The sequence below is a fragment of the Silene latifolia genome, chromosome 11, assembly GCF_048544455.1.
Source record: "Silene latifolia isolate original U9 population chromosome 11, ASM4854445v1, whole genome shotgun sequence".
Lineage (NCBI taxonomy): Eukaryota > Viridiplantae > Streptophyta > Magnoliopsida > Caryophyllales > Caryophyllaceae > Silene > Silene latifolia.
The window spans coordinates 101,991,549-102,015,470 of NC_133536.1; the positions used below are offsets into that span (position 1 = coordinate 101,991,549).

General features: G+C 34.7%; 1 pseudogene; it reads left to right on the forward strand.

The window, feature by feature from the left end:
* Positions 1-2,046: 2,046 nt before the first annotated feature.
* LOC141613733 (calcium sensing receptor, chloroplastic-like) lies at positions 2,047-3,313 on the forward strand (annotated as a pseudogene).
* The last annotated feature ends 20,609 nt before the right edge of the window (positions 3,314-23,922 follow it).

Genomic DNA, 23,922 nt, shown 5'->3' on the forward strand with positions numbered 1-23,922 from the left:
GAATTTTATGGCTAGATAACATATTTCTTGGTCCAAAAAGTATAAATTATTGACGGAAATCGAGACGAGAAACATTTTATTAATTTTCAGGCACCTACTACTCATTTTCATTTATCTAACAATTTTCATGCACCTAGAACTCGTTTTCGTGCACCTAGAGCCTGATATTTTTATGCACCTAGTAATCATTTTTATGCATGTAACAATTTTCATGCACCTAGTATTCGTTTTCGGGCATCTATAGCTATTTTAGTATACGTAGTTGTACTTTCGTACACTAAGTTTATATTTTGTTAATAAAATAAAAAAAATTTGTTTACCTATGCTAAAAATGTGTTTGAATAAACTGAACAAAAGGTAAATGATCCATCAAAACTTTCAGAACAAGATTTGACGATGATTTAGTAAGGGTTCTCACGGTTCTCATTATGTTAGTGGTTCTCACCGGATCCTGATATATATATATATATATATATATATATATATATATATATATATATATATATATATATATATATATATATATAAAAATAAATTGAATCATATATGTGAGGCACCCTTCTTAGGGTGAGGCAGCTGTACCAATCTTAAACCGTCAGATTAAAAAATTACAGATGCACTAGATGATGCCACGTGTCCCCATACAAAACTCCATTAAACACACATTTCCTCCTTTCAATTTCACTCATTTACTCGACACACAATCACTCGCACAGTCGCATTCTCTCTCTTTACTCTCCTTCTTCAACTCGTGTTCTTCAACTCGGTTCTTCAGCTCGTCTTCGTCGTTCACTCGCATTTCGATCTCCATTTTACCAGTTAGATTTTGATCGTCATTATCATCCTAATTTCTTTTTTAGGATCTTGGTAATTTTGATCCCCTAATTTTCATTCGATTTCATTCCGCTTCCATCACACTTCGATCAACTTATTTAATTTTTTCAATCCTCTATCAACTCATTTAATTACTGATTCTCGCTACTGTTTATGCAGGTTTTGATCGATGATTCTCGCTATTGTTTATGCAGGTTTATGTTCCTTTCCCTTTCTTTACTAGATTTCGATTTTTGTTGCTTAATCTGTTAAATTTTGGTTAGAATCTGATTTAATTAGTTTAATTAGTGAGTTTTGCTCTTGTTTTACTATTTTCGTTCACTTGACTTCATCGATTTCTTTGCGTTTCTACTCTGCTCGATTATGCTCGCAGTTTAAGTTTCATTGTTATTGTTCACGGTTAGTTATGATCGGTTTTATGTAACCTAGGTTTTTGACGAAACACTCATTATGAAATGTTGATCATAATACCTACGTTTGTGAGCATATACCTCTTACTCTGACTTTTGTTGTTGCCGTTTCATAGTTAATTTTCGTTGTTTCGGCCCTATTTTGTGAGTTTTTGGACGCTTGAGTGTGATTACCTTGTCGTTCAAAGAACGTATTTCATATTCAGAGGTTTGATGAAATTTCAGTAGCTATTTCGTCTTTTTAAACGTGTTGTTGCTTGAGTGGTCAATCGACTGTTGCCGAAAAGAGTTTATTAGTTTGTGTTGAATCAATTTGTTGTCTTCTAGGTTAATCTACTTGGTTTGTTAGTCATTTTAGAGGTTACTTCCGTGATTGTAGCTTTGTTTCTGATGTTTATTACATTAATATGTGAATGTTGGAACTAATATTGTGAATGTTGGAGCGAATATTGTGAACCTTGGAGCTAGTTTTATGAACTTTGTATTGATTATGTGAAACCGTCCGTAACATTGCTCATTTATCTTTGATTTAGTATAAAATTGTTTTCATATCAATCCAAAATGCAAAATCTGCATACGAGATGGCATTAGAACAATCAATGGCTATTGTCAAGTTCCACTTTTTATATTTTTTGGCAGGGACCTGTATCAAAACTAGAGCCATTCAATTCCCATCAAAATAATAAGCTTTTTTTGAAACCATAATCAAACTTATCACTGAAACATTCTACAACAGTCAGTCAGTCCACTACATCTCTTGCCATTCTCTTCTGATTTCAAAATCAGAGATGGCAATAGAGATATGACTGTTAGAGCTGCTTCCACCATTAAACATTCACTTCCTCCATCTCCTCCTAATAAAGCTCTTCTCTCTTGCTCCAACTCCAAAATTCAGCTAAAACCTGCCAAACTTCTCTTTTTTTCGACATCAACATCACTGTTTCTATTAACCGTTTTCTCTAATCCGCTTAATGCGAAAGCTGTAACTCTCCCTAACTATCAGATAGTCTCCTCACTCCTTCAAGTATATTACGCTGTCAAAACTTATGATAATTAAGGTTTCAGCTAACATGCAATTGAGAAGATTGTGATGTTTTGTTGGAATGTGCAGGTGGAGCAGACAATTGATCAAGTGCAGCAAGTTGGTTCGGATGTTCTGGAGAAATCACAACGGGTTTTCCAGGTTGTAACAAAAGCTTTAAACCTTGGCATTGATCCTGCTACACCTTTTGTGCAGCAGGCTGGACATAAGACATTGAATGCTGCTTCTCCTATCATTTTTGAAGCCGCTAAGAAAGCTCAGGGAGCTATATATGCAGGACTCTGGTATTACTACTGAATCTGTCACTAATGCTGCTAAGGTATTCAAAGTTCTTCATTCCACGCTATACGCCTTACTGTGGCCTAGGTGACAAATCCAAAATAAAGAATATGTATTTGTGGTAACAGACTGTAACAAGAGATCAGTGGGGTAATAGAAGATGTCAGACCTATAGCATCATCAATAGTCGAAACCATTATAAATTCAGACTCTGCTCTTATTTTTGAAATTGCATCCGGATTGTTCCTTGCATACCTCCTGCTTCCGTCACTATGGTCTTTCACCACATTCAACTTTCGTTGATATAAAGGCAAGTAGCATAACTACAATTATTCAATTTACTGCTGAACCATTTGTAATTTGGTACATTCATAGGCATACTAGCTTATACAGAACTTTCTGATCCCTCTTGCATGATTTCGGATGACTGATGACTATAAATTTCGTCAATATTCTAGTTTTGCTTATTTTGGGTTGCTGAGAAAGTTGCACTGTCTTCGTCATAGACTTCCAATTTTCCTTCTATTGTTTATGTCTATCTATTTTCTGATGAAGGTAATACTATGATATGTAAATACTAATGCATACTTTGCACTATTCAGGTGAACTTACACCTGCACAAACCTTGCACATGTTGTGCACACATAACTATTATTTGATTGATATTTGGTCAGAGAAAGACAAGAACAAGGCGGACATCCCTTAGCTTCCCCCAAGTGTCAAAAGCCGAATAATTGCAATACCGTAAGGAAAATTTTACCTATTTTTTTGTGTGTGTTTTTTTTAAAGATTAAAACATACAGAAGTATGAAACAGTCATTTATAGTCCACTAACAAACCTGCAAAAGTGTCAAGTATAGGGAATAAAAGCGCTCTCATATCGGCTTATGCTGAAGTTTGAAGTGATCTCATCTTGCAAAGAACTGGTCTGATACTCTGATCACAGTTTATCTTTGCTGATTATTTACGGGCTTAAAGAATTACCAAGTAAGTTAAAAAACCAAGTGAAAGGTACAGTTTATCTTGAACATGCGCAGAACGTGATTAATAGATTTTACTTCATTTCATCATTTGTTTTTGAAAATTCATTTTTATGTATTTCAGCATTTGGTTTTTATGTGTTTACTTTCGTTTGTTGAGTGAATTTTCGTTATTGACTGATCTCTTGCTTTGTATTTTCATATTAGTCGACACAACATTGTGATTCACAAAATCATGTCCTAAATACACAACATAAAGACCCAGTTTCACAAAATTGGGTCCTAGATTCACAAAATTAAGTCCAGAATTCACAAGATAATCCCCAAGTCACAAAATCAAGTCCAAGATTCGCAAGATTAGGTCCAGGGTTCACAAAATTAGGTTCAGGATTCACAAGATTAGCTCCAAGATTCACAAGATTAGGTCAAAGATTCACAAAATTGGGTTCAGAGTTCACAAGATCAGGCCTGAGATTCACAAGATTAGGTCCAAGGTTCACAAAATAAGGTTCAAACATAGACCTGATTTTGTGAAACTTGGACTTGATTTTGTGAAGCTTGGAGTATATTATGTGAACCCTATACCTGATTCTATGAAACCTGATTTTGGCAAACATAGACCTGATTTTGTGAAACCTGGACTTGATTTTGTGAAGCTTGGACTAGACTATGTGAACCCTAGACCTGATTTTGTGAAACTTGATTTTGTCAAACTTAGGCTTGATTTTGTGAAATCTAGACTTGATTTCGTGAAGCTTGGACCCGGTTATGTGAACTTAGGACTTAAATTAGTTAATTTCCTAGTAAAAAATAAATATATGAGGTTGATGTATCATGTTTCATGTGTTTGTTATTTATTGATGCACAATTTACTGTTTGTACTTATCATCTATTAGCTTAAAAGGTAGAGCATTGTGCTATTACACAAGGTGTGGGTTCGAGTCCCACATAGATGAACATATATAAATATACGATTATATTATATTTATCAATGCTAATATATGTCTAATGTCACTTCTTTATGTATTAGATTCACAAAATCGGGTCTAGGATCCACGAAATTAAGTCCAGGGTTCACAAAACCATGAAGTAATTTGGTGAGGCCGGCCGCCTCGCCATAATTAACGGCCTCACCGGATCCGGCCTCTTTCTCTCTCTCTCTCTCTCTCTCTCTCTCTATATATATATATATATATATATATATATATATATATATATATATATATATATATATAATTAGGATCACATGAGTCCACCCTATCTTTTTGAGTCCGTGAGTCCAGCGAAACAATATCACAAGTTATACTAAACAATATCACGCGTCATATTAAACAATATCACTCTTACTGAACCAGATTCGCCCTCTGTTATTAACTTCTTTTCTCATACTTTTTCTTACACCCATCAGTCCTACGGTCAGAGCTCCGACAAATACCATCATCCTCGCGCACTTTCCCGCCGGTGAGTCGATTTTGGCGGCGTGTTCGTCAGAGTTATTGCATATTACTTCTTTTATATTTTTTTCCTCTCTTGTTCTCTTCTTTATATTCGCCTATTTCCTTCATCGCCGGCGATGAGACCCTTAATTTAACAGCGGCGGCGTTGTTCTTAGATGGAGGTTAATGGAAGAAGGATCGCTGATTGTATGTTAGTGAGGGGTGGTCGCGATGGTCGTTAGACGGACTTGTGCGCCGTGGTGGTGGTTGTTGTGGAGCTGAACGTGTGGTTGTGGGCCATGGGTGGTGGTTGTTGTGGAGGTGAAGGGGTGGTGGTGGGCCGTGGGTGGTTGCCGTCGATGATTAGTGTCACTGACTATAGGTTTAAGCCTTCTTTTTACTGTTTTCGTTGTATATTTTGCGTGATATTGTTCAGTATAAGCAGTGATATTGTTTCGTGTAGTGTTTGATATTCTTGTGTATAGGCCGTGATACATAAGTGGACTCACGGGACTCAAATATTTAGGTGGACTCACCGGATCTTGCCTCATATATATATATATATATAATTAGGATTACATGAGTCCACCCTATCTTTTTGAGTCCCGTGAGTCCACTTATGTATCACATGTTGTACACAAAAATATCACGTTTTTAAAAAAAAAAAAAAAATTGGTAAAAAAATCTAAGCTGTGATATTGTTTAGTATAACCTGTGATATTGTATCTGAGTCTGTGAGTCCAGTTAAAGAGTATCACAAGTTATACAAAATAATATCACACCTTACGATAAATAATATCACTGGTTGTACTAAACAATATCACGAGTTATATTATACAATATCACACAACTGAACCTAATTCCGCCTTTCACTCCACCTTTCACCATCTTTATTGTCAGTCACAATACCTTCTTTATGACGTCCCCAATGGTGACAAGATCGCTGGCGTTCGCTATTCCGCCTCGGTATCCTTCAATAAACTCATTGGATCTTGTTACCTTGAACAAACTCACATTTCACAAAATAAATAAATAAATAAATTGGAGGAAAGGATAACCTTCGTTGTAGTACTTTCATCGAGAAGATTTAGGTAAATGGCTTGACCGAAAGTAATCATGTAATTAAACCATTGGTCTTCAAGTTTATCAACTAATCTCTCCTTAATCTTTTTCTTAATTGTAACAATTGCCCTCACTTGCAATGAAGAACCCAACAAAGACACATCATTTTTAGTGTCATTATTCTTAACCTCATTTTTATTGTACACATTTGAAGGAGATATTTCCCTAGTAATTATCCATAGTAGTTTATATGTTTGTGGGTTTACTTAAAGGATGTCTTTTTTTTTTTTACTAATTGTCCAAAGTGAAAACAACATCTTCGGACACGCTTTTGTGTACTTGTAGACATTTGAAGTACATATAACCTTTTGATGCATTTTATATTTGTAAAATATTAACCTTTTTGCTATTACACTATGTTCTGTTTTCACTGGTGGTATTTAAATATTGGGTAGATGTCGTGAGTATCCCAGGGTTTCTATTTTTTTTTTACTTGGCTAAACCCGAAGCATAGTCTATCGTCCTTTACTGCATTGCCTTTACTATGCTGTCTGAAATCAGTACCTATCTTCTCAGTGTTATTGTCCATAATGCAGCTTCTTCCAGTATGTTAGTTGTGTTTCTTCTCCGAGGACATATTTTTCTCCTCTCAATTTTAAGTGATATCGTGGAAGACGAGCAGACAAATGCATGCACTCACTAGTTTAAAGCAGGACATTCTGAGATATAGAACATGCAAGATTTCGAAAAAAGTGATATTTTTGTTCAGACCGTGTGATACATAAGTGGACTCATGAGACTCAAAAATATAGGTGGACTCACCGGATCTTGCCTATATATATATATATATATATATATATATATATATATATAGGAATGAGATCATGTGAGGATACACTATCTTTTTGAGGATTGAGGATTGCGTTACAATATCAGAGGTTCTTCAATACAATATCACAGGTTATTCGATAAAATATCACACAAAAAAACACCTGTGCAAAAAAAAAAAAAAAAAATTCAAAATTTTTTTTTTTTTTTTGACAAAGGTCTGATTTTTCGTGATATTTTATTGAAGAACCTGTGATATTGTATTCACTAATCCTCAATCCTCAAATATTTAGGAGTTCTCACCGGATCTTGACTCTATATATATATATATATATATATATATATATATATATATATATATATATATATATATAGTGATAAGTTCTTCTAAGTCCCTTTTTTTTTTGAGTCCATAAGTCCCTCCCACAACCCTTGGATCATGCATGGTGGAAGGTTGAGATTGAAAGCAAAAAACACACTTAACACTAATTAATTCACTTCTCTCTCTAGTTTTAATAATACATTCACGAATTCATTATCATACACAATTAACACCATATTTTGTCTTATACTTCAAAGTTTATGAAAGTTTTGTCAACATTTTTCCTGTTTCGGTTTTTTTTTTCGTTTTTTTTTTTTTTCGAGACAAGTTTTATTTGTTTTGTTTTTTTTTCGTTTTTTTTTTTTCGAGACAAGTTTTCGACATTTTAGGATTTTACAAGTGTAATTCCAACAGCAAAAAGTGTAATTTTAAGAAATATTTTCGAGAATTTAGCGTTTTACAAGTTTAACTTCAATTTTTTTCGAGTGATTTTAACGAATAATATTTTGAATTTTTGTCATTTTATCACAAGTTATTGAAATTTAGCATTTTACGAGTGTTATTTTAATGATAAAAAGTGTTATTTTAGTCCAGGTAAGTGTAATTTCAGTCCAATGAGATTGTTATTTTTAGTCAAGGAGAATGTAATTTTAGTCCAGAAAAGTGTAATTTTAGTCCAGAAAAGTATAATTTCAGTCCACTGAGAGAATGTAATTTTAGTCCATTGAGAGTGTAACATTAGTCCAATGAGAATATGAGAATATGACCAAGTCCATTGAGAGTGTAACATTAGTCCAATAGAGGTAAGTGTAATTCTAACAGAAAAAAGTGTAATTCTAACAACAAAAAGTGTAATTCTAACAACAAAAAGTTTAATTTTAGCCGAAAAAAGAGTTATTCTAGCAAAAAAAAGTATAATTTTAATAGAAAAAGGTGAAATTTTAATGAAGAAAAGTGTAATTTTAACAGAAAAAAGTGTAATTCTAACAACAAAAAGTGTAATTTTAGCCGAAAAAAGTGTTATTCTAGCAAAAAAAAGTATAATTTTAATAGAAAAAAGTGTAATTTTAATGAAGAAAAGTGTAATTTTAACAGAAAAAAAGTGTTATTCTAGCAAAAAAAAGTATAATTTTAACAGAAAAAAGTGTAATTTTAATGAAGAAAGTGTAAATTTAATGAAGAAAAGTGTAATTCTAACAGAAAAAAGTGTAATTCTAACAACAAAAAGTGTAATTTTAGCCAAAAAAAGTGTTATTCTAGCAAAAAAAGGTATAATTTTAACAGAAAAAAGTGTAATGCTAAAATGATATGTAACAAGACACCCAAAATCAAAACTAATGTCATACTAACACCCAAAATAAAAAAAATCCATGTAAAAAGACAAAAAAATAAACAAAAATTACAATTTGTTTTCAAAACATAGATCTAAAATTTTAAAAATATATTCAATGTCATAGTAACACACTAAAAAAAAATTCAAGTAACAAGACAAAGAAAATACAAATAAGATCTTATTAAAAAAAATGAAAAAGAAATAAAAACAAAATCTGGAAAAAGGAGATCTAGAACTCGAAATCTGAAAAAAAAAAAAAAAAAAAAAAAAAAAAAAAAAGAAAGCAATAATAAACGAAAATCCCGCAAATCTGGGATGCACTCATAACAAAATTTGTCAGATAAAGAAAAAGAAAATAATATAACAAAATTTGAAAAAAAGAAGAAAAAAGTGGATCTTAAAGATCCGAGACTACAGACCAACCAAGAGCGTGGTTGTTGTGTGGGTGGTTGCGGGAAGGGTGTTGTGGTGTGGGCAGATTTACTGGGCTGGTGGAGGCGGCATCGTAGGGGTGGCGTGCGGGAGATATGGTGGTGGTGTCGGGTTGTGGGAGGTCTGGTGGCGTTGTGGTCGGCGGTAGAGCGGCCGATGGAGGGAGTTGTAGTGGTCGGTGGTTTTTGCGATGGAGGGAGTTGTAGTGGTTGTCGGCAGGGGGAGGTGTGTGTGGTGGTTTCGGTGTGAGGGTGTCGTGCGTGGTGGGGTTGTGGTGATGGTGTGGGGGTGGGGGTGGGTGGTGGTCGTGTGGGTATGGGAAGGTGGGCTGTGGGCTGGTGGCGGGGTAGGAGGCGTTGTGGGGTTATGGAGGGAATTTTTTTTTTTTAGATTTTGAATTATTTGGGTTTGTTAGGATGAGAGGATTATTTGGGTTTGGAATTAATTTGGGTTTTAGAGAGAGAGTAGAGAAGTGAATTGTGTGAATGCGAGAGAAGTTGGTGGAAAAATAAAGGTTATATAGTGGATTAATATTTGATTAGTATGGATTAGTAAAGTAGAGAGGGGAAGTGTTTTATTAGGCATTAATCATCCTTTTTTTGCTTCCAATCTCAACCCTCCATCTTCCTCATCCAATGGCTATAAGGAGGACTTATGGACTCAAATGTAAGAGGTGGACTTAGATGATCTTATTACTATATATATATATATATATATATATATATATATATATATATATATATATATATATATATATATATATATATATATAGTGTAAAGATCAAGTGAGTCCATGTCTTACATTTGAGTCCATAAGTTCTCCTTAGAGCCCTTGGATGAGGGAAAAGGATGGCTGAGATTTACACAAGAAAAAAGGAGATTAAAGCTAATTAAACCACTCTCTCACTACCTATATTAATTAATTACTAACTCATCCTAATTAACTACTAATCTAATATATATACTTTTCCAAACATTCATTTCTCTCTCATCTCCCATAATTTTACTCATTTCATCTCTCAAAACTTCTCCTCTCTCAAAAACCAAAAAATTTCAAAACCTAAAAAAATAAAAATGCTCCCTCTTCCTCACCAAAACACCCCCACGGCCACCACCCACCCCCACCCTCACGGCCACCACCATCCACCCCCACCACTCCACTACCCCGACCACCCAACCACCACCACCACCCGATCTACTCTTCACTCCCGTTGTCACCGCCACTCGACCACCCAACCACCACTGCCCCTCGACCACCCAACCACCACTCCAGCCGCCACCTACAACAACCACCTACAAAAAAAAATGCTCCCTCTTCCTCTAACGCCCACCACTGCCAACCCCCACCATCCATGCCTACCACTGCCGCTCCTCCTCTTCTCTTCCTTTTTTTTTCTGTTTTCTTTCTCGTCAGATCTGTTTTTTTTTTTTTTTTTTTTTTTTTTTTTTTTTTTCGAGGTCTAGTTGGTTATGTATTTTTGTGTGTTTATATTTGATTTAAATCGTTTTTTGTTCATATTTGATTTAAATCGTTTTGTGTTCATATTTGGTTTATATTTTGAGATCTAGTTTTGTATTTGGTTTCGTTTTTTTTTTTTTTATTTATTTATTTCGTGTTTCCTGTTTTTTTTTTTTTTCCTTCTGATTTCCGATTTTTTTTGTTTTTATTTGTTTTTTTTTTTTTACAAATTTTAGATCTACATAAATATGTAGTAGATTTTTGATTTCTTAAGTATAATTTGTTGTTCTCGTTTTCTTTTAATGTTTAAGATCTCGTTTTTTTTTTTTGTTTATTTGTTCTCGTTTTTTTTTCTCGGATCTTATTTGTATTTTTTTGGGTGTTTAGTGGTGGGGGTGACCTCGGAATGAGGGATCTGTTTTTTTTTTTTTTTTTTTTTTCGAATCCGAAGGTTAATGGTTGTTGTGGGGGTGTTTTCGTATTTGATTGGTAATGGCTCGGGTTTTCGTATTTGATTGGTTGTGTTTTTTTCATGATTTTTTAAATTTTAGATTACACTTTTCTCCATTAAAATCACACTTTTTTCTGTTAAAATTACACTTTTCTCCATTAAAATTACACTTTTTTCTGTTAAAATTATACTTTTTCCTGCTAGAATAACACTCTTTTCGACTAAAATTACACTTTTTCTGCTAAAATTACACTTTTTGTTTTTGTTAGAATTACACCTTTTTCTGTTAAAATCACACTTTCCTCCATTAAAATTACACTTTTTTCTGTTAAAATTATACTTTTTTTTGCTAGAATAACACTTTTTTCGGCTAAAATTACACTTTTAGTTGTTAGAATTACACTTTTTTCTGTTAAAATTACACTTTTTTTTGCTAGAATAACATTGTTTTCGGCTAAAATTACACTTTTTGTTGTTAGAATTACACTTTTTTCTGTTAAAATTGTACTTTTTTTTTGCTAGAATAACACTTTTTTCGGCTAAAATTACACTTTTTGTTGTTAGAATTACACTTTTTGTTGTTAGAATTACATTATTTTCTGTTAGAATTACACTTAGCTCTATTGGACTAATGTTACACTCTCATTGGACTTGGTCATATTCTCATATTCTCATTGGACTAATGTTACATTCTCAATGGACTAAAATTACATTCTCGGGGTGAAATTATACTTTTCTCGGACTAAAATTACACTTTTCTGGACTAAAATTACATTCTCCTGGACTAAAAATAACAATCTCATTGGACTGAAATTACACTTACCTGGACTAAAATAACACTTTTTGTCATTAGAATAACACTCGTAAAATGCTAAATTACAATAACTTGTGATAAAATGACAAAATTCAAAATATTATTCGTTAAAATCACTCGAAAAAAATTGAAGTTAAACTTGTAAAACGCTAAATTCTCGAAAATATTTCTTAAAATTACACTTTTTGCTGTTAGAATTACACTCGTAAAATCCTAAAATGTCGAAAACTTATCTCGAAAAAAAAAAAAAAAACGAAACAAATAAAAACTTGTCTCGAAAAAAAAAAAAAAAAAAAAATACCGAAACAGGAAAAATGTTAACAAAATTTTCATAAACTTTGAAGTATAAGACAAAATATGGTGTTAATTGTGTATGATAATGAATTCGTGAATGTATTATTAAAACTAGAGAGATAAGTGAATTAATTAATGTTAAGTGTGTTTTTTGCTTTCAATCTCAACCTTCCACCATGCATGATCCAAGGGTTGTGGGAGGGACTTATGGACTCAAAAAAAAAGGGACTTAGGAGAACTTTGCTATATATATATATATATATATATATATATAGAGAGAGAGAGAGAGAGAGGCCGGATCCGGTGAGGCACCTCATTATGGCGAGGCGGCCGGTCTCATCTCACCAAATTCATTCATTAAACTTGGGGCGGACTGAATGTGGACTGATCTTAAACGGGCTAATTCAATGTGGGCTGTCAATTCATCTTTTCCTAATTTGTCAGTTCATCTTTTCTAAACATCTAAACAAATTTTCTTCATCAACGATTAATATGTGATTGTAGCGATTGTTCATAGATTCCAAACCCAAACTCCATAAACTAATCAACGATTCATCAATTGCAGCGATTGTTCATTCCAATTGATGAATTCCGTGAGGGTTGTGAACCGATTAATATCGTGATTCCAATTGCAGCGATTTGCCGATCAACAAGCTACAAAGAATAATATCGTGATTTCAGCAATTTTAAGACTTTATTCGATTAATTTGAAGGTAATTTCATCAAAATAACATACAACAACGTGATTTCAGCAATTTCAGAAGAAGATTTCGAATAATTTCGAGGTAATTTCATAATTTTGATCAAAATTGAGCTCGATTAATTTGTGTTTCAGTTTTAGTTTGTAAAATATTGTGATTGTAGTGGAATCGAAGGCTCGATTTTGTGTAATATGAGGAAAGTGTGGTGGGAATAGGTGATTAATTATCATGTGAGTATTTGGTTGATTACTTGATTGTGCGAATTTTAGTGGGTAATCGAACAAACAACAACAGCTTTACAAACGTCAACTTATTATATAAAATTTGGCGCAAAAATGTAATCTGTTTGATCTGGTCCTTTATATGTAAGCATTGGTTTATCTCTGATTCTCTTAAACGGAAACAGTTTAGCTGAATTTGGTACTTTAAGCTTGTATTATGCAGTTTAGGTGACATGGTTTTAATGCAATTTTGCTGGTGTCTGAGCAAGTGAGCAGCGATTAATCTTTGGTGTAGAGGAAGTAAGGGAGGTGCTCCATGACCATGATGGTGTTATTGGAGTGCGGAATTTACGAATACAATTGTCCCGGCTATGGGGATTGAGGCTTTGAAATACATTAGTTATCCTGCTCAGGTATTGGTTTCGGTCTCTTTTAAGTCTGTTGCCATTTCTGTGTCAGCTTGCTTACAATTTTGCAAAATGATTTAATGGAGAATAAGTTATGCTTTGCGTATAGCTCAACAGATGTTTAGTTTTGCCTTTTAAGGAGCTGGTTCATGGTTGTGTTTATGATGTATGGTCTAGAGGGTCATTAGTGTGATCACAGTGCGAAGGCTGCTATGTCTTAGCTGGTATGCTCTCAAATGTTAATTAGGATTGTAGCCTTGCTCATGTTAGCTACGTACTTCGTCAGTGAGGTTGTGTATTATATTTAATCAGTTGCCAAATTATTGGTCTTTCTAAGACACTGGTTTTCTGCAGGTCCGTCTGGTGAGTGGAATCAAATGGGCTCTGTTGTTTCTCCTGCCTTCTTATTGTGTTTAGAGGGTTTAATGTTTTTAATTGATTTATTTCCGATTTTCGGCATAATTTCAGTTGTGCAATCATTTCTTTTTCTCATAATAGGAGAAATATATCATTAAATAAAGAAATTGGTCGTTAGTTTGAATAAGATCGTTAATCGACAGGCTTCGAGATAATATCAAGAGCTGCGTCATTCTTTGGAACCCAAAGAACATGCTCTTGAGACACTGCAACAATCGCTCTTGGAGAAGGACCAGGTATTTGGTTGACCTCTTTTATAAGTGCTAATCTTTGAGTCACCGTATTTGTTATCGATAACTTGTCGCTTTGGACTTCTAGTTCTGATTCGTAGTATGATGTTTGCTCGTGTTAAATGTCCCCGTTTACTTGCTTGAAAATTGTGGCGTATGAGTTCGAGGATAAGTAGGCTGATATTGCCATAAGCTTAAGATTCCAAATGCATCTTACAGGTTAGTTGTTGAACTTCTGGTAGTCTTTTCCACATCCAAAGATATTTAACTGATACTATCGTTTCAATTCAATCTGCACTTCCACATTGTTTTCATTGTTAGATCACTGTGGTAGAGGACTGGTGCAATTTCTTGATCCCTAATGGATGTTGTACTTGATAAGCAAATCGCCTTGCTTTGTCCATTTCCAAAACAAAGCAGACTAAAAACACACACAATAATTGAGAGCTGCAGTGCTTACACCGATCATCCCTTTTTAATCTCTGCAAATATATCATTCGAGAGTACCTCTTTGTTTCAAGTATACAAAATTGCTTAGTACAAAGTCATTGATCAAGTGAAATTTCTGAAATTAGTGCATTCCTTTCTTCATTCGCTCCCTATCTAACTTGTACCGAATCCTTTATATGCTCCCTATCACTTTTATATTTTTCCCATTTGACTCTGGTGGTCAAACAATGCTGAGTTTGACCGTTTTCACTATATAGTACTTGCAAACCTATTTTGTTCTTTGCCTTATTTTGTGAATCTCAGTCCTTATGTTGTGAATCCTAGAACTTGTTTTGTGAACTTGTAAGATAATTTTCTAGAACTTGGTCAACATAAGTGTTAGGAATCACCTATTTTGCTCTTTGCCTCATTTTTGTGAATCTCAGTCCTTGTGTTGTGAATCCTAGAGCTTGTTTTGTGAACTTGTAAGATAATTTTCTAGAACTTGGTCACCATAAGTGTTGGGAATCTTAGTCCTTGTGTTGTGAATCACATAGAATGAGGGCATTCTATGTTTGATGTTTTACAGCTTAGTTTCTATTTCAGGAACTTTATAGTAGAATTTTTTGCTGTTACTTTTTAGCTTTTTTCCTTATTTGGTGAATCTCAGACCTTATTTTGTGAATCCCAGACCTTGTTCAGTGAATCTGAGAGCTTGTTTTGTGAAACTTGGTCATCATAAGTGGTTAAAATCACCTTTTTTTGTAGTTTTCCTTATTTGGTGAATCTCAGACCTTATTTTGTGAATCTCATGCTTTATTCAGTGAATCTTAGGGCTTGTTTTGTGAAACTTGATCATCATAAGTGGTTAAAATCACCTATTTTGCTCTTTTCTTTATTCGGTGAATCTCAGATTTTGTTTTGTGAATCTCAGACCTTGTTCAGTGAATCTTAGAGCTTGTTTTGTGAAACTTGGTCATAAAATCACCTTTTATGCTCTTTTCCTTATTTGGTGAATCTCATACCTTATTTTGTGAATCTCATACCTTATTCAGATTTTAAATGCATATAATGTGCCTTATACGGTCATCGACGGAACTAGTTTGTCTTCAGATCAATAGAATTGGTTTTTCGCGCTTTATAGTCCGTAACTATAACTATGTTATCATAATAGGATATTGTGTTATAATACCTGGCTTTTGTGTCACAGAATATTATTTGGCTCTATGGAATAACGTAACAAGTTAATAGAATAACACGGTTACTCTATGTGATAACATGACAAGTTCTTTGGAATAACACTACACGCTCTTTGGAATAACATGAGAAACATATGACTCGAATACTCGGGTGAAGTGGTGACTTATAAACTTATATTGTGGCCATTACATCAATCGTAGTGTGTTGGTGGAATATTCGGTTTCTACTAAACTAGCTCATTAGCTCAATTGGTAGAGCATTTGTGCAATTGCACAAAGGATGTAGGTTCAATTCCTACATGAGCTTCTATTATCAATATATGTAACATAAGTGTTACTTTATCAAATAAAAAGTGTTATTATTATATATACGAAACAATGTTACATTATCAAATAACTAGTGTTATTCTTAGCTAGCATCACTTTGTTCGATAATTATTGTTACCACATAGAACAACTAATGTTACTACAAAGTGTAACTAGTGCTTTATATATGTTCGTCTATGTGGGGCTCGAACCCACACCATGTGCAATAACACATTGCTCTACCTTTTGAGCTAATAGACGACAATGGCCAAATCCGATATGAAAGTAGACAAATAACAACTTATACTCGTAGATAAGAATTTTTCAACCCAAACTAGCACTAACAAGGCTCAGTGAGTCAGTGCATGTGTAACCCTTTTCAGGTATAGTAGAAAACCTCTACTGCATTCGGGTTAGTCCAATGTTAAATTACATATGTAAATGCCTTAAAAACCATTGTAGACAACTAGCTTTTGACGAACTCTCATTGTTAGTAAAAACTCACTAGCTCAGATGGGTTTTCTTTATTTTCCTCAAAACCATATTCTACGCTCATTTTACACTCTACTGCGCAGTTATTCACTGGACAGATCAAGTAATTCTCATACATGGAGTGCATAATAAGAAACCCTCTTATTTTAGGAGTAAAAAAATATATCAGAACACCTTTCCAACAGCTTAGTCCACTTACAGGTGTACCCTTGACTCCTGTAAATAAAAACTGAGACGTATCACCTTCATCATCTAAAACAGGAGCAAGACTGATAGTTTATGCTACCTGAGAAGGGATACCGAATTCCAGATCAGATTCATTTGGCATACGTTGAATTCGTAAGCCTATTAAGCCAAGCTCTTGCATAACCTGCAGCATTAGAGGTTGATCAATACCTCGATAAAAGCTGAAAGAGAGAAGATTTCAACTGAGCAGGTTTAAATAAAAACAACTCACAGGGTGAACACAAGAAGGAATTAGTCCAAGATCTTCACCACATGCAAGCATATCTGATGAATCAAGGAGGACTGGCAAAGTCTTCAGAGCATTCTGGCGCCAAAGGTTTTCTTGGCGATGGAAATAGTAATCATAATATAATCTTCTTAATACATTTTTCTTTGTAAGAAAAAGAAAAAGAAAAAAGTTATGAATGGTCATCACTCATCATCATGGTGTTGAACATCACGATTAAAACTATCCAACCACGCTCAAGAAATGCAACATTGATTTCTTCTCTAATTCACGACAGTGCAACACTACATACTACGATAATTTTTAAGACTTATCAATCCAGATAACACAATTGTTTATGTCTCTTCCTATCTCTCACTCAAAAAAGTCTTCCTGATTTTTGTCATCCCTTTTTTTTACGCTTCTCAGTTTTTCAGCTACCGTGCTTCAATTTTTCAGCTACCGTGCTTCAATTGAATCGAAAGTGATAGTTTGGTGTGGTGACTGATAGTTTATGCTACCTGTGTGGAAGTTTAGATGAGACTCGCTAACTGTTCTTTGATTGTCACTTTAGTAGACAGTGTATGAGACAGTAGGTCTGATTGGAGCAATGGCAGCAGAATGTGATTGATTGTATACTGAACTGGAGGTGTCGAGAAAGCAAGTAGTGTATCATACCAAATCTGCTCCATAAACTCATGTAAGGGCACATTCTCGTTCGGAGTACACAAATTATCTTCAAAAGACATTGGCATTAAGGCACAATGTATATGACAAAGCTAACACATTTAGGCTTCAGAAATTTATGTGAATTCTACTTTTGCAGCTAAAGCACAGTCACAAACTTGGTAGTTAGAAGCGAAGGGAGGTCAAAGTAAGATCTATTATATCAAACATGAAGTACAAAAAAAACATCCTTGCAAGTACAGATGAATTGAAATGATAACTAACAGTAGCAACATATACAATCTCTCTCTCTCTCTCTCTATATATATATATATATAGAGAGAGAGATAATTCTAAAGAATCCTTGTCTTGTTTTCCATATCCTTATTTTTTTACCATAAAATTACACGATTTATCTTGCCAGTCCATGTCTTGTTTTTTGCCATTTTTTTTTTAACTTAGTGCATTTCGTTTAAAAACCCAAGTGATCCTTGACTATCTATATATACATCTGCTCATAGATTAGATCTGTATTATCTTTAAAAAATTTAAATTTAAGATTAAGAAGGAGGGTTTTCAATGCGAGATCTAAAAACATATCTTTCCGTCTCTATATATATATATATATATATAGAGAGAGAGAGAGAGAGAGAGAGAGAGAGATTGAATCATGTGAGGCACCCTTCTTAGGGTGAGGTGGCTGGACACCTTCTAAACCATTGGATTAAACAACTACAAGTGCCTCAGATGTTGACACGTGTCCCTTTATATAACCCAACAAACTGTTGATTTCCCCTTATTCATTTACTCGATCGCGTTTACTCCGTTCAATTTCCCTCTCTTCAGCCCAGATTTCGCCGCCATTTCTCACCGAGTTTCCGTCCACCATGACCACTGAGCTTTTCGATCTCCATTATCATCCGAAAGTTAGGTAATTTCGATCCACTAATGTTCAGATGTAAGCATTCTTTGTCCGGCGTTGTATTTTCTTACACCTGTCTAATGCGATCATGATGCGATCATGATTCTGGTATTAGATTGATATTAGGTATTTTATGGGAGATATCAATAATGGTGAATGAAGTGAAAGGAATAGGTGCAAACTGGGGTACACAAGCAAGCCATCCTTTAGATGCAAACATAGTTGTTAAAATGTTAGCTGATAATGGTATTCAAAAAGTAAAGCTTTTTGATGCTGATTATGATACTTTAAGGGCTATTGGTAAGACTCGTATTGAGGTTATGGTTGGTATTCCTAATGACATGCTTTATACTCTTGCTACTAGCACCAAGGCTGCTAAACAATGGGTTTCCGATAACGTTACCGAACATCTTAACAACAACCATGTCAATATCAGGTTATCCCTCCCTCCCTTCCTTCCTTCTTTCCTTCCTTCCTTGTATCTATGAAATATCAATACCGATGTACAACTTGTAGACTGTATAGCCAAATTACTACCTTGTAGCAGTTGATCCACTTGACCCTCTTGTTGTCATACTAATCTGTAGCTTGATTTTTAAGCGTACAACCACGTAGCAACCAACCAAGTTTGAGCAATAAGTCTCGCCAGGAGTCTTTTCAAAAACACCTCTCACAACCCCTTCCCCACTTGCTCTCTCACTTGCAGCTTGTGAGAGGTCTTTTTGAAGTGACGAAAAGTATCCGTCAAAATGAGAATTTGTGCCAAGTCTATGCTTAATGTTTCAAAACTGCTATTCTCATATCATCATTGTAAAATAGCTGTAGATAGTTTAAATTGTGAGCAAATATCGGTTAAAGTCGACATCATTAAGTGGGGAAACTATAGATGGGATGGATTATGTTTTTTCTGATAAACTATAGTCAAGTCTTAAATTCAAACACTTAGATACTTGTAGATGCGTCCGATCAACATAGGTCACATTATACACGCCTCTTGGAACTTTCTAACCAAAATTTTGACTTACAATTAAACCATTCTGCTTGATTTTGCTCTTGAATTGTTGATTGATTTTTCTTTCTTTTGTCTTGGTGTGTACTTCTTTGCTTTCCCCTCCTTGAGAACTCGCAAAAAATAGTCGCTTGAAAAATTACTTTGTTTCTTTAACCATCGTCTTGCCATATAGTCACAGATTATTCTTTGATTGTTTGATGTGGAATCTCAAACAAATTTGAATCCATATTTCTTTACACTTAGAAGATGTATTTAAGTCTTTGGTTTAGGCTTGTTTATTTACCTTATTTTTAGTGAATGGTGGCACAAGGGTAGGGGTTTTCGTACTACGGACTTACCATCACAAACCCCACGTCTCTATCATCGGGCTAAAACCAGTTAACCAAAGATTGGTGGTGTACGTTTGTTTCTTAAAAAGGATCTTGCATCTATGTGTCCGATTCTTGCTATGCTATATACGAGATATGTTGCGATTGGTAATGAGCCTTACTTGGCAACTTATAATGGAAGTTTCCTGAGAACTACTTTCCCTGCCCTTCGGAACATTCGAATGCTCGATAAAGCAGGCCACAAAGAACATCTTGTCACGATTCATGTTCAGCTCAAATCAATGCGATGTGTACTTGAGTGTTAGTGGCAAGCCTTCGGACGGTGATTTCCGAGCTGAAATCCATGTCTAGAGTTGGGGAACATGTACCTGAAATGATCCAAGAGCACCTCACTGTCCAAACCCAAATTGACTCGTACCTGAAATGATCCAAGAGCACCTCACTGGAAATGACTCGAACATGTGATAACCCGATTGGAATGTTTCGTTTGCCAGTTCTGGTCTTCTGGATATGCTGCGATTTCGTTATCTCTAAACAGTGATCATTTTGATTGAATCTTCTCCCTTGCCCTTGGTTGGTTCACTGTTGCAATTAATCATAGTGGTGCAAACCGATTGTGATGAAAGCTCCAGGGAATTTCTCAGTGTAGTTTGAGTTCCGTTAAACTGGAGTTTCTGGTGTATCAGTACCGTCTTAACAATCTTGTTTATTGAACGAGGCGATTAGGCACATATATGTCTCCCTTGATACTGCTGATGAGTTGGCCTGAGCTCATTTTGCTGACAATTTTGGGACACTCAACCTCACTATGGAGGCACAAGAGGTAATCCTTGGTTTGATCTTCACCTAGTCCTTACATTTCGATGATGGTGAAAAATGAGTGTGGTTGATGTGGCTATTCTTTAACACTGATTTGAATGAGATTCACAAAATCATATCCTAAATTCACAAAATAAAGACCCAGTTTCATAAAGTTAGGTCTTAGATTCACAAAATCAAGTCCAGCATTCACAAGATTAGCCCCAAGTCACAAAATCAAGTCCAAGATTCACAAGATTATGTCCACGGTTCACAAAATTAGGTCCAGGATTCACAAGATTAGCTCCAAGATTCACAATATTAGCTCCAAGATTCACAAAATAAGGTTCAAACATAAACCTAATTTTGTGAAACCTCGACTTGATTTTGTGAAGCTTGGAGTATATTTTGTGAACCCTAAACCTGGTTCCCCTTATTTAATCTTTGTTATGTACTCGTATATCTTAAAGGCTATTAGCTCAAATGGGAGAGCAATGTGCAAATCTTGCACAAAGGTATGAGTTCGAATCTCATATAGCCTAGTTAATTTAAGAATTTAGTGTATTAAACTTAAATACAATAACATTGAGGATGAGTTAGCCAAATCCGTACTTAGATGTGCAAAATTGAGGATGAGTAGAAGAAGCTCAAACTTAGATGCGCACATACGGCGTGCATAAGCCAAAACGTCGTCAGAGCCACTAAAGGAGCAAAGGATTACAATTTTGAGTCCTTTGTAAAGTCAATGTTAGAAATTATCTAAATTGGGTGCAATTGGACATGACAGAAAATGCCAAAACCCAAAAGTCCACTAGAGAAATACCAATTAGGCTTTGAAGTAACAAAAGAGTAGTCAATAACCAACATGGGAATTGAACCCACACCTTGTGCATTGCACAACGCTCTGCCATTTGAGCTAATTGGTTTTAAAATAATTAAATCATTCCACTAGTTTTCATCATGTGAGTTGTTCCGTTATCTCTACTCCCCCTGCCATTAGAGGAACGACTGAAGAAATTGATTCTCGAGGTGTGCTCTAGTCCTTACCACTTATGATGACCAAGTTTCACAAGACAAGCTCTAAGATTCACTAAACAAGGTCTGGGATTCACAAAACAAAGTCTGAGATTCACCTAATAAAGAAAAGAGCAAAATAGGTTATTTTAACCACTTATGATGATCAAGTTTCACAAAACAAGCCTTAAGATTCACTGAATAAGGTATGAGATTCACAAAATAAGGTCTGAGATTCACCAAATAAGGAAAAGAGCAAAAAACGTGATTTTAACCACTTATGATGACCAAGTTTCACAAAATAAGCTCTAAGATTCACTGAACAAGGTCTGAGATTCACAAAACAAAGTCTGAGATTCACCTAATAAAGAAAAGAGCAAAATAGGTTATTTTAACCACTTATGATGATCAAGTTTCACAAAATAAGCCTTAAGATTCACTGAATAAGGTATGAGATTCACAAAATAAGGTATGGGATTCACCAAATAAGGAAAAGAGCAAAAAACGTGATTTTAACCACTTATGATGACCAAGTTTCACAAAACAACCTCTAAGATTCACTGAACAAGGTCTGAGATTCACAAAACAAAGTCTGAGATTCACCTAATAAAGAAAAGAGCAAAATAGGTGATTTTAACCACTTATGATGATCAAGTTTCACAAAACAAGCCTTAAGATTCACTGAATAAGGTATGAGATTCACAAAATAAGAACTGAGATTCACAAAATAAGGCAAAGAACAAAATAAACAAAAAGAACTGCGCCAACCATGAACAACTCCCTTGTATTGAACTTCATGATTGGGATAAAACCCAATGACATAAATGTGTTTTGAAATCGAGTAAGAAGCTTAAATCCTCAGTACTTGATAGTTGATACTTATATCTCATCAAATTAGCAAACAAAAACAAGCTACCCAGACAAGCTTAACACTAAAATCTTCTCATTAACATATCCACAATCGCTAAATGATCCTCGTAATCATCACAGTCCATCTTAAATAGCAACAAAATGGTTCTCAAAAATTCAATTATTCACAAAAGAAGCTCTGTGATTCACAAAATAGACTTCGAGATTCACAGCATCAAAACAAAGACCTGAAGTTCGATTATCATCAAAATTTCACAAATTAAAACTGAAATAGAAAACAATAATTAGAGCTTCAATAAAAGAAATTCGAACCAAATCTTCTGAAATTATCACACAATATCATCATAACTGCAATTGTCGATCAATTTGCTCAAATACCTGTTTCCTTGTTGTAGCTTGTTGATCAAAACACGATATTGTTGTAGCTGTGTTGATCGGCAAATCGCTGCAATTGGAATTTACGAACAATCGCTGCTATTGATTAGGTTATGGAGGAGATTTGGGAAAGATGGCTGCAAGTATAAGAAGAACTGTAGCTTGATGATGAAGAAACTTTGAGTACCGTGTTTTTTAATATTTGGGATATAATAAAATCAGTGGGCTAAATTTTGAGCCCAAATTTGAAGCGCGCAACATTCACAGTCCGCCCCAACATGAATGAATTTGATGAGACCGGCCGCCTCGCCGTAATGAGGTGCCTCACCGGATCCGGCCTCTATATATATATATATATATATATATATATCTCACATTTCACCAAAAAACAAAAAAAAAAATCTTGAATAGTTTTCAATGTGGGTTTTGCACCAATAATATGACTCATTTGTGAACTCCCAAAGTTTTAATTCTTTCTCAAAACCAGGTTCTCCAATGTTAATTTCAGCTGCCTGAGCACATCTTGGCAATAAAAGAGACTCATTCATGCCTTAGTAGGGTTCTTAACTACATAGTTTTCCGAGCTTTTGATGGAGAGGCAACTTTTTCGACAGTATGTGTATCATGTGTATGATCAATTACAGTATCTACTTTATCAGTATCAGTATGCGTAACATGTACAGCTATGAGCTCCATAACAGGAGAACTATCCGGAATTGGGGGGAACAATCACATTAGAATTATTGACATCAGAATTATTAGGGCTTGAGACAGAAACAGAGTTAACCACTTTAGAAGCATAAATCGGACTATTAGCACGAAGAGAAGTAGAATTTATACCAGCATGAGAAGATCGAGCTGTAACAATGGCGGAATTAAGCAAATCATTCATTGTCGCCGAAGCTCGAGGCGGTTGATCATGCTCAAGAATTTCCTCACCATTACAACCATTAGAGGAGACCTGAGCTGCCACAGAGGCTGTAGTCAGGGGCGGACGCAGGAATTTATCGAAAGGGGGGCACAAAATTTTTTCCGATACATTATTTTTTATTTTAAACCTCATTTTTTTATTACTGATTTTTTTCCTCCCAAAAAATAGAAAAATAA